This window comes from Bos indicus x Bos taurus, chromosome 10, assembly GCF_003369695.1.
Source record: "Bos indicus x Bos taurus breed Angus x Brahman F1 hybrid chromosome 10, Bos_hybrid_MaternalHap_v2.0, whole genome shotgun sequence".
Taxonomy (NCBI): domain Eukaryota; kingdom Metazoa; phylum Chordata; class Mammalia; order Artiodactyla; family Bovidae; genus Bos; species Bos indicus x Bos taurus.
The window spans coordinates 67,041,519-67,051,887 of record NC_040085.1 but is presented as its reverse complement, the minus strand read 5'-3'; the positions used below and the strand labels follow the sequence as shown (position 1 = coordinate 67,051,887).

Sequence of the window (10,369 nt, the reverse complement as noted above, 5' to 3'; positions counted from 1 at the left end):
TCATCCTGTTTTGGACAGCTTCAGTTTGATGTACTCAGTATCAGTTAGACTTGAGCAACTGGGGTTCCTGCCTTCAACCCTACCCTTTAAGGGCCCGATTTTCACCTTCCTGGGTCACACCACTTTCATGAGGCAATGAAAAGTCTGTGTGACCACGAGGATGTGTCCACCTAGATCCAGTGACACCCACCCCACAACCCGCCACCTCTAGGCTTGTTCTAGGGAACTGGAACCTGGAAATTCCAGGTCCAAATGGCCTCAGCCTGTGCGCTCTTCCCAGGTCTGACCTCCAAAGGGTAGCCCATGTGCACACTCCTGGCCCCAGGCAGTGGCCAAGTGGTGGTGTTTTGGTGGGATGGAGAGCCAGAGCTAGGGCTGGGGTGTCTATACAGTGTGTGTATATGGAGGACCCTCATTGTGTGGACAGAGGTGGGTTTGCCAGAGAAGGACTCTCCATTTCTCCCCCATAAATGCCAGGAACAGAGCTGGAGGTGACCTGTGAAGTTGTTTTCCTGTTTGTTTTTTTTAATGTGGATCATTTTTAAAGTCTTTATTGAATCTGTTACAATATTGTTCCTGTTTTAACTTTTGGATTTTTAGGCGTGAGGCATATAGGATCTTAGATCCCCAACCAGGGATCGAACAGGCACTCCTTGCAGTAGAAGGTGAAATCCTAAGAATTAGACCACCTGGGAAGGCCCCTGGGGTTGTTTCCTTACTGTTCTGAAATTTCTTTTCTGCACTTCCCAGGTGGCCCTACAGGTGAAGAACCTGCCTGCCAATACAGGAGATATGAGATGTGGTTTCGATTCCTGAGTTGGGAAGATCTCCTGGAGGAGGAACGGCAACCCACTCCCAGTATCCTTGCCTGGAGAGAGGAGCCTGGTGGGCTACAGCCCATAGTGTTGCAGAGAGTCAAACATGACTAAAGCAACTTAACACGCACAACCCCACCTCTGAACAAAGAACAGTGAAGAGGGGATTGCATGAGTTTGTGCAACTCCTGTGTCTCCAGAGAGACAAAGACACACCTAGATGCCCAACAGGTGGCATAAAAGACAAAGAGAGGGTCCCTGCTCCTTCCAGCCTGTGATCCTAACCCAGGCTTCTCTGCAGAGTCTTTTTGTTTGTTTGTTTCTTTAACAGAAACCAGTGGGTCCCTCCCAGCCCTCTGCTCCGATAACAGTCCTGTGTCTTCTCCTGGGGAGCGGCCGTCGGGATGATCTTCTGTGTTTGGCCACTTCATCAACTCATCGTCTTTTTAATAACCACATGGGAAAGCATATTCTTTCACATTTGCCTCTTCATGTCTCCTTCCTCCAGCAATTTCTTCTCTCTCTCCTTCTGTCTCTGAAACCTTATTATTGGTGCTTTACAGAACACACTGAGCTATAGATTGCCTAAAGAGCATGCTCTGTAAACACACATGGCCCTCTCTCTGAATCGTCCAGATCTGGTCCAGCTGTACAACATCACCTGTCCAGCTTTTTACTTGTGCACAGCCCAGCAGCTTTGTGATGTGGGACCCAGCTTCAAAGCTACTCTGTTAGCAGCCAGGAGCTCCATGGGCACAGTTCACCTTAGATCACCGTGAAGAACCGGAGCAGCCCAGGTCAATGGCCCAGGCCCAGGCCCCTGGCAAGGCGAGCAGAGCCCTGCTGCAGCCTAAGGGAGGGGCAGGGGGTGACTTCAGGCCGTAAGGAGCTGCCTGACATCTGTGTCCCTAGGGTGTTTCATAAGCCCGGCCAGCTCCTCAGCATTGTTTCAGGGGAAGATGGGCTCCTGTCGCTTTATCACCCCATCACTTTCCCTGGAAATAACTCTTGTCCTGGTGGGAACCTTGTTCCACATGAAGGTGTGGAGATGATGTACTTATCAAAAAAAGTCAACTCTGGCCTAAAAGAAAATGGTGCGTGGTCTGCCTTCCACAAGAGCCCTTTGCAGTTCCTTTTAATTAGCTGACGCTGTGCTCCCCTCAGGTGCAGAGAGCCTGGATCCCTCTGTCAACAGCTCTATCTATAGCGGCCCAGGGCCGAGCCCAGCCTTCACCCCAGGCCCCTCTGCCTGCACAGCGCTCACTGACCCCGGGGCTCAGCTGTGAGAATCAATCATCTCCTTCCAGAACTCATCATTCAGCAGCTGCAGGGCCTCAGCTATTTTTATCGCCCCAGGAAGCCGGCAGCCAAGGACGTGCCTAGCTACCTTTGCGGGAGGTGCTGCTGCAGAAAGGAGCTGCGGGTTGTCAGGGCAGCTGAGCCTCTGCCTCAAGGTTAAATCCAAAGGGCCTGACCTGGAACAGAAGAGCACTTGACCCTCCTCTGCTCTGCAACAGCAAGGTGGGGATGGGTCCGGGGATGCTGCCGAAGGACTTGGGGCATGAGGGGGACAAGCGTATGCCTGGGCTCAACAGGGGTATCAGAGATCACAGCATCTCTGGCAGCTGGCCTCCATGACCTGCATGGTCCTAGACAACAACCAACACTTCTGGGGCACTTTCTGTGTGTCAAGCCCTGTACTGAGCCTGGCAATTCAGGGTCTGCCCCCAGGGCTGTCCAGGGTCTAGAGAGGCTGAATCACTCAGAGCAGCACAAAACCCAGTCTGCCCATTACCCTCATTCCTTTGCCAGCTTGAGTTTACAACTCTCTTCCTGCTTGGCTCCCAGCAGAGGAACCTGTATGGTGGGCGTTAAGAGCAGGGTGACGCAAAGCATTTTATATTTGTAAAGGTTCATCTGATACCCTAAACAAGCCCCTTCAGCACAATCCTCTGAGGTAAGTCAGTATTTTTAATCTGTTTAAAAATAGTCTGGATGGCCAGTGTCTCAGCTGCCTGTGTACACGTGTGCTCTGCTAAGTGGGAAAAGTGCAACTTAGCCACTGTCCTAACCGTGAAGCGGGGAAGGGCTCAGATTCCCCGGATCTCTCTCACCTCCAGAAAGGAAAGGGGTGTGGGAAGGAAAGATGAGCTCCAAGGCTCTCTTTGTTGGCAGCTCTCTGACCTCAGGGGAAGGGAAAGCAGGGCCCTTGAAACACTCTCCGCGAAGGATGGGCAATGAGGGAGCTGATGCTCTTGATCATGTTCAAGCTCCAATGAGGGAGAAAGAAATGAGTTTGGTGGGTCTAGACTTTGTTCCCCACTGAGCCAGGGAGACAGTGGAGTGCCCAATGCCTTCCTTCTCTGTTCAGGAATGGCTGGGAGACCTGGCCAAAGGCAGCATACCCAAGGTAGACAAGGAGCTGCCCAGGGAATGTTACCTCTCTAAGGGCAGGGGGCAGGGGCAAGGGCCTGCTTGGGTTACCCGAGGCAGTGGGTGTCCTTGCCTGGGTGAGGCAGTGGCACTAGAGGTCCTGAGAGGTTTGTGGACCCACGTCAGGGTCCTGGAGTCCAGCCAAGCCAAGAACTCCCTTCATGCCTCAGGCTCTCTGAGGCGCTGAGTGACCAGACATTTTGCTGCCCTGAAATAGTCTCTAACACAGCCAGTGCCAAATTAGCAAATCATTTAAAGAATCATGTTACTTGACACTCTCCTTTATAGCTGGGGAGTATGCAAATTGACCTAACCTTTCTGGAGGACAATCTGGCAATTAGTATTAGACCTTAAGGATATTCACACCCCTTTGAGCTCATTACTTCTGCTTTATAAATTTCCCCAAAGCAAAGACTGCCCAACTATAGCAGACTAGTGAAATGAATGCAACTATTCAATGAAGTACTGTGTCATTAAGGGTTTAGTGACAGAGAAAGTGCTAAAAATGTAATGGTCAATTTTAAAAGGCAGAATAAAGATGTATATAGAGTATGATCTCAAGATTTTTGTTATTCTAACAGTTACTGGTAAGAAGAAAGGTCCTTGTTTAAGAAAATTCATTCACAAATCCCTTGTATTAGGAAAGAGAACTTGAGGGTCTGGTGTTGAAAGGTGCAGACCAACAGGAGGTTTGGGGGGCTATGTTGGCTTGTGGGGGAGAAGGGGGTATGGAACCAAAGGTGGAGGAGAGAGCTGAAGATATGAGTCCCAGATCCCCAGAGTCAGACATTCCCCAAGGGGGGCGGGAGGGTGGTGTTGGGCTGCCTGCAGGGCACAAAGATGCCTGGCCCTCCATTTGTAGGCGCTACTATGGCTGCAAGCTAAACTCTAACTCTGCCCCACCTGCCATTTTCAGTAAAGTCCGTTTTAACAATAAACGCTTTGTGTGAGTGGACATTTGGGATGGAAATCCAAAGAAAGACTTAGTATTCATCTAGGTTCATGAAATGCAGAACAACGCAATTAAAATGGCTGTAGAAACAGACGCTTGGAGACTGAGGTGATCCAGAGGACATGAGACTCCTGGAATTTCCAGAACACTAGGAAAGGCTTCGGGCTTCTGAAGAACATGCAGCAGGCTTGAGCCTCGTCAGAAACAAGAAGGGCTGGGAAATCCTTGTTGATGTCTGACTGCATGTAGATGTGCATATACACGCACACACACAGGACTGAAAGAAGCAGGACCAGCATTGCAACAGTGGTTACTCTCGAGTACAGGGATTATGATGACATTTACTTTCTTTTTTATATGGTTTAGAATTTTCCAACTCTGGTATAATAAATGTATATTTTGTAACTAAAAAAATGTAGATACAAAGCACCGCCAGTGCATATGGCATGTGGAGTGTTTGTATTTCTCTGTGGGTGCTCTGCCCTTGGGCTGATGAGAAGCCAGGAGGACCCAGACCCAGATCCTGCCACAGACACCAACTCCCCCCAGAACTCCGTGAAGTGCTGGGGCGGGGGGCAGAGCCGGACGTGCTCCAGTCTCGGCCACAGCTCACATCATCAGGTCTGTGAAAGGGAACCTATTTCCCTGCAAATTGAGGCACAGTTACCACTGTTGGAAGGATATAATCAACCATGTCTCCTGGTGTCTCTGCCTTCCTTTGATCTCTGTTTATATGTATCTTCTAAAAGCTTGCGAGTAAAATATTCCACACTGATTTTTGACTTTGAATTTTTCTTCTCCTTATAATAGATGAGAAGCCTAAACTGCTGGATTAGTTCTCTTTTCTCTGTTCTTTTATTAAAGGGAAACTGCAGATAGTAAATGGAGATGAAAAGACAACAACCCATATGCTCACTGTACCTTTGGGTGGACAAGGCAACTATTTCTGTCTCAGATGATAATATGTTTACACCATCACACTTAGAACTTCTCTATCATTTCCTGTGTGGGGATGCAGAAATGCTTCATTGTCCAACCATTAATTCTCAAACCACTCTGAGGAAAAAAGAGAGGAAGCTGGAGGAAATTAATTGCAGTGTCCTTTCTCTGGATGGCACCCTCAAACTTTTTTGACTATGGCCAACTTAGACCTGGCAGAAGTCCCCACAGCCCCTCTGCCTGTTTGCCCTTTTGAAAAGAAAAAATGCAAAACTCAGTAACAATAAAAAAAAATTAGAGGAATAAACAAGAATTTTTCATTCACTTTATAAAAACATTATAAACTTGAACACATGAGTTTATACTATATTTATTATATATAATACCTATTTCTCATGCATCTTTATTTTATAATTTAATATGTAAGTATTTCACATTGCATTATATTTTATACTATGAAGCCATGTAGTTCAGAAGCTTGCTGCTGCTGCTACTGCTAAGTCGCTTCAGTTGTGTCCGACTCTGTGTGACCCCATAGACAGAAGCCCACCAGGCTCCCCCATCCCTGGGATTCTCTAGGCAAGAACACTGGAGTGGGTTGCCATTTCCTTCTCCAATGCATGAAAGTGAAAAGTGAAAGTGAAGTCGCTCAGTCGTGTCCGACTCTTAGTGACCCCATGGACTGCAGCCTACCAGGCTCCTCCGTCCATGGGATTTTCCAGGCAAGAGTACTGGAATGGGGTGCCATCGCCTTCTCCAGTTCAGAAGCTTAGTAGTGCTTAATTGTTCTTAGTAGGCTTCAAGTAAATAATCTTTGGTAGTCTACAGTAATGCAGGTTTGTAGAACTGGGCACCATTTGCATGAAAGCAGTCACATTTCGGATTTCACGGTCTCTCCCTGGCTCTTCCCTCGAGGAGGCCTTGGACCATCTCTCCCTGAGTAACAGCAGTGTAGGCACTTTGTGCATGAACCATTTTTGTTGGAAAATGACGCCTAAGCATAGGGGTGCTCTCATTGGTAGAAAATAGACACTTATTTCTAACCACAATTTTTCTTTTCACTTCCTCTAAGGGCATGACAACCCACTCCAGTATTCTTGCCTGGAGAATCCCATGGGTAGAGAAACCTGGTGGGCTACAGTCCACAGGATTGCAAAGAGTTGGACACGACTGAGCAACTAATACTTAAGGCAATGATCTCTTTACAGACCCCAAAGTGCTTTTTCCCAACCAATGATCTTAGGGTAGTGGAGAGACCTGAGCACCGAGAAGACAGACTTATTTTGCCAACTTCTTCCTCCAAAGCCAAGACACAATCCCTCCCCCCAGGTTGGGGGAGTGCCTTCCAGTTAGGATCTAGAGCGCGGAGTCAGAAGAAAGGCGCAGAGAAACAGAGTTTGAAGAAAGACCAAACCATGTTCACCAGGTTGTGCTGGTGGTAAAGAACACGCCTACCAATGCAGGAGATGTAACAGACGTGGGTTCAATCTCCGGGTCTGGCAGATCCCCTGGAGGAGGGCATGGCAACCCAATCTAGTATTCTTGCCTAGGAAATCCCATGGACAGAGGAGCCTGGTGGGCTACGGTCCATAGGGTCACAAAGAGTTAGACACAACTGAAGTGACTTAGTATGAGGCACAGAGAGAAAAAGACAAGATGAATGAAGGCAATAGATGCAGGCTCAGAGGCCACCTCCCATCATAGTAGAAGCCAGCATCAGGGAACAATCAACCATTATAATCTTTCAATGAGTAAAGCTGATCCCCACGGTCCACAGACACACAGAGCATAGCAAATAGAACTGCATTTAAGCGCTTCCATCCTGAGTGCCTGGCAAACTTCTACTTCCTTTCTGTTCTTTTCCTTCTAGAATTCATTTTGGATGCAGATACATTCTCTTAGATACAACAAAATCTCTAATAAAAAGTTTGGGAGGGCTCCCAACCCTGTTAACTTTAAAAGAAACATCAGTGTAAAGGAATTTGTTTCTTTTAAATTTTCTCTAAAATTGGGGGTCTTTGGAAGGAAAGTTATGACCAACCTAGATAGCATATTAAAAAGCAGAGATATTACTTTGCCAATAAAGGTCCGTCTAGTCAAGGCTAGATTCCAGAGACTGGATGCACTCCTCTGCAGGTGGATGCCCTGAGCTGGTAATCAAGCACAGCTCTTCTTGGTGACATGGAGAGGAGCGTGGGAAAGGTAGATGTGAAGGAGCTAGAGGAAGCATTGGGGTTGGGAGGGCCATGAGCCACCATAAGGGAGTGTGTTCAAGCAGCATGTGAATGGCAGGCACCCTCGATGGCCTTGTCCCCATGCGAAGCCCTGGGGGAGGGCACCAAGAAGCCAGCAGAGGTGGGCCCTGCCCACATTAGTGAGGCCATATGAATGAGGTCAGAGGGCACATGAAGGGCTGGATAGGGGAATCTCAGGACTCAGTCCTGCTGGAGGACATGTGACCTGGTGAGGAAACGCATGAGAACGAGGTTAACAGTGGGCACACTGGTCAGTACAGGTCATAGAGAATATGCTGCCATTCACTTAAACAACTTAGACATCCAGGGACCCTTTGCATCAAGGCTGGGCACAGATTTATTTCCTCAAGTGAAAAACATGACCTGCATGTTGACTTCAGGGGCTAGTTTTCTCTGTACTACCAAAGTATAAATATCAGAAAAAATTTAAGTGAGATCATTAAGACAAAGGAACCCGAACCTCTGGTACCACTCAACATGCAAGCATCTCAAGGCCAGGTCTCCTGGGTCTCTGTCCCAGGCCTCGGTTGGTCCCTGAAACAGCTCAGTCAGTCTACACCTGGCCCCACCTCCCCCCACCCCCACCACTCCACCTTGGCCCCTGCCCCTTGCACACCCCAGGGTTCTCTTTGCTGTATACAGTGCTGCCCATCAGCCTGCTCCCCTTCAGGGGGTCCCATCATACATCCTCCAGAGGCCTGTCCTGGCTCCTCAGGAAGCACCCTGGCAGAGACCAAGGTATTTCCTAAGCTGGGCATCATTCTGGTTTTTGCTGTCTTCCATGGTAGCTAAACATCTCTCTGTGTGAAATTAAAAGATCTGATGAATTCTCCCTCACCTTTTATATTCTACAAGGAGTGGGCAATGTCCCTGTGCTCTGGAGACCTCGGTGAACTTGGTCTGGTCTTGCCCACACACAAATGGAAATGCCTAGATGGAACCAAGGCCAGTGGAAAGGGTTTGGCCAAGCCCCAAAGAAAATAAGACAATTCGACCCCAAGGAGGCAGACAGTCCTGATTCCGGGCACACAAGGTAAATGCCGAATGGAAATCCAACTGCTGCAGAGAGTGATTGCTCAGATGGAGCAAATGTGCTGTGAAACCAGCCCTTGGAAAGTCATCTGGAGCTCATCTCGGTGAAATCCAAAAACAATAACTGACTCCCCAGCCGCCCCAGAGGGACCTTCAGGAGCTCCCCTCGTCAGAAGCCCGGAAAGCCTCGGCAGGGGCGAAGCCCTGGGTCTCTGACTCTGCCCTTGTTTATTTACAAACCTGCTTTTCTTTCCCACCTCAGTTCAGCCCTCAGCTTTGCCCCCTGGGGAGCCCAGGGCATCTATCATACCTCTCACTGGGCAGGCGCAGACACACGCATTAAAGAGACAGTTAACTCCCTGGCTGCCTCCCCAGCCCCGGCAAAGAGATTCTCATGCATGCCCCCGAAGTATTCCTGCTCGTGAATGATAGAAGGTGGGCAGACCCAAGACCCTCCTGGGGCCACTGCAACAAAAGTCAGAGGGGAGGAGAACCTGAAGGGAGTTGCTCACATTTCCTAGAGAAGAGAACAACCCTTCAGGTTGGGCTTTGCCCATCAAGTGCATACCCTAAAATATCAGAGAAGTGGCTCTGGTCCCTGATCCCTATTTCATCCTTGTAAAGTGGCCTGAACTCATCTACATTCCTAGAGGCACCAGAAGTCACCCCAGGAAAGTCTGCCACCCCCTCAGCCAGGTCCCCACCAGCCACCCTGCCAGGAGGGCACAGCACAGTGACTGTGACTGCTCCTACAAATGAGGCAGAGCTCTGCGGAATTTAGGGGTTAGTTGCCTTGTGATGGACAGGGTTTTAATATTCACAAAAAGCAGAGCAAAATGGGGGACGTTCCTGAGGACCAATAGCTCCTGCCCCCAAAGCTGGCATCTACCCCTGACACCCTCCTAGAGCTCAGAGCCAGTCCCCTCTGGGTCTGTGATCTCACTTGGAAAATTCAGACAGTTGGGCTGGAGCAAAGAAGTTGGAGGGAGTCATGGGAAGGAGCGGGAGAATGTTTGTAAGCTGCTTAGCAGATGAAAGTGACAATGTGTCAAAATTTCCAAGCTGGTTTCCAAACATTCTGTTAATGGGTCTTCCAGAAGCCGTTCTCCGAACAATCTGAAAGACATTTGGTTCCCAACTTTTTCTGCCACAACATACGAGATGATGACATTCATGTGGGCAATACACTCCCTGGACCAACCCAAGGTTGTGCCCAGTTCCCAGAACCTGGCCATCCCCCACCCTCCCCATCCACCCACAAAAACAAACTGGGATAACAATAAGTGTGAGGGGCATTATTATGGGGCAATCAAGAAGCCACTGTAGCTAAAAAGAAGTTAGTGAACAAATCATTTATACGTTTGATACTGCACCAGAAGGGGCAGATGACAATTGTCCACACGCAGTCTCACCTGGACCATGACTGGAGAAGGAGACCTGGGACCAGCACCCAGTTTCTTGAGGGTTTGTATTGGACCTTGAGCAGCAGGCCTGGCCACCCTGTTTTCAGGGCCTGGCGTGGGGAACTGGCCATCACTCCATACCAGCACATCCAGCCTTTCAGAAGCAGTTCCTGGGGCTGGTGTGGCCTGACACATGAGCAACTTAGTTTTCTACAGCCCCACGCTGTGGCCTGAGAACTTCCACGTCTGGCAGAAGTTGGGGTGACTAAAGTCTATTTACACCATCACAATGATCATGCTTATGATCTCACGGCCCAAAAGAAGGCACAAGACCTGGCTCCTGGGTCGTTTAAGAGAGTGGGTGAGGCTGAGGGAGATAGGGAAACAACACCCGTGAGAATTCCCAGCAAATGGGGTGGAAGGACTCTCTCAGCATCTAGGATCTGCTTCCTTTGTTCCACATCTTGGGCCTCCAACAAGCTGGTAACTTCTATCCCATTCTGTTCTGCTCCCAACAGAGAATGCAGCTGAAAGTACATG

The 10,369-nt window shown here is 48.9% G+C and overlaps 1 long non-coding RNA gene across 1 annotated transcript; it reads left to right on the top strand.

The window, feature by feature from the left end:
• The first annotated feature begins 880 nt into the window (after nucleotides 1-880).
• On the top strand, nucleotides 881-4,975 carry LOC113900465. The gene is made up of 2 exons (XR_003513142.1): nucleotides 881-2,336; nucleotides 2,727-4,975. It is a non-coding gene; the product is annotated as an uncharacterized LOC113900465 (long non-coding RNA).
• Nucleotides 4,976-10,369: the final 5,394 nt, after the last annotated feature.